The 1,383-nt window shown below is 38.6% G+C and overlaps 1 protein-coding gene across 1 annotated transcript in view; it reads left to right on the plus strand.

Annotated features, from left to right (window-relative positions):
• Positions 1-366: 366 nt before the first annotated feature.
• Positions 367-1,383, plus strand: part of LOC147015646 (uncharacterized) — a 51,197-nt gene continuing 50,180 nt past the window's right edge. The window contains exon 1 of the mRNA XM_085847995.1: positions 367-468. The gene's annotated coding sequence lies outside the window, so the exon portion shown is untranslated. The remainder of the gene's footprint in view (positions 469-1,383) is intronic.

Genomic DNA, 1,383 nt, shown 5'->3' on the forward strand with positions numbered 1-1,383 from the left:
GAACATCGTACTTACACAAAACTACACACCTATATATGGTATAGCCTAATATATGGTATAGCTATATGGTATAGCCTATTACTCCTCGGATACAAACCTGTACAGCATGTTACTGTACTGAATACTGTCGGCAATTGTAACACACATCCAAGAGAGACTGAAGACGCGTTAGTTTTACATTTGTGCTGTTCATGACGGCCATCGGTGTTGTTCGCAGCAGCTTACAATCTCCTCTCGCATCGATTATAGAAAGGTGAATAAATAGCGTTTGGATTTTATAAATACGTAATCATTGCATCGATGTTATAATTTATATATGATGAAACGAGCACCTGTCAATTGTGATACGTATATATTTTCGGAACAGTGCGATTGTTTTAACAACATTAAAAGCTTCACCAATAAGAAATTTGTGTTTTAATTTCGACGAAGAACAACGATTTTTTCGCGGAATTCTTCAATTCAAAGGTAATTTTCTTCCAAGAAGGTAAACGTGCAAACACTGGTTCAGTTTGAAAGCCGATTTCCTTGAATCCCGATTTAGCACGACCCTGCTTTTTTCGCGATGACATTTTATGGACCTCAACGATCGCATTGTAACAGGGCCACACTGTCGTTTATTATCATTTTAAAGTATTATGTACTGTATTTTTTTGTATGTGCTATTTTTTACATAATTTTGTATATACAACATAATTGTATGTGCTATATTTATATGACTGGCAACGCTACGTCGGCTACATCACTCGGCGAGAGGAATTTTTCAGCTACATTTTTTTTTTCATTTTTTTTTTTTTTGTCAGAGCTGGCAGATCCGTCGTATATGCGATCTGTCGTTGCCCGGAACGTCGTTAAGCGGCGCATGACTGTATTGTGAACCTTTGCGTCTGTCCGTGCGTTTGTCTGTCTCCCGTTTATGGAGGTTGCTTCTTGCACCAAATTAAAAAGGTCAACATTCAATTTTGAAATGAGGGGAGAACAGGCATGAGTTCTGGTGATGCCAAATTTTATTTCTCAACCAGGATATTTACCATTGCGGAAGGAGAGGGCATTGCATTTGGGTCCGTTTGTTTGTCGTTATCTGCACAGAACTTTCGTATTTTTCTCCACAACCGCTTATTGGATTGAGACGAAATTTTCATCACAGGAGCAACTACTCACGTGGAATGTTCTAATGATAATTATGACATCATAGGTCACGTGGTGTGGCAGCGATATTGGAAAAACGGAAAAAACTTTGGACCTCTATCTCTGAAATCGCACAATGGAAAAAATGGAAACTTGGCACATAGCAAAGTACTCCTCATGGGGAATGAGTGATTTTTATGGCATCATAGGTGCCTTCATTATGACGTCATCATTGCATATGTAGAACGCCACATC

Source organism: Eptatretus burgeri, chromosome 12 (genome assembly GCF_056783735.1).
Source record: "Eptatretus burgeri isolate ZD-2024b chromosome 12, Ebu_testis_v1, whole genome shotgun sequence".
NCBI classification, from domain to species: Eukaryota; Metazoa; Chordata; class Myxini; order Myxiniformes; family Myxinidae; genus Eptatretus; species Eptatretus burgeri.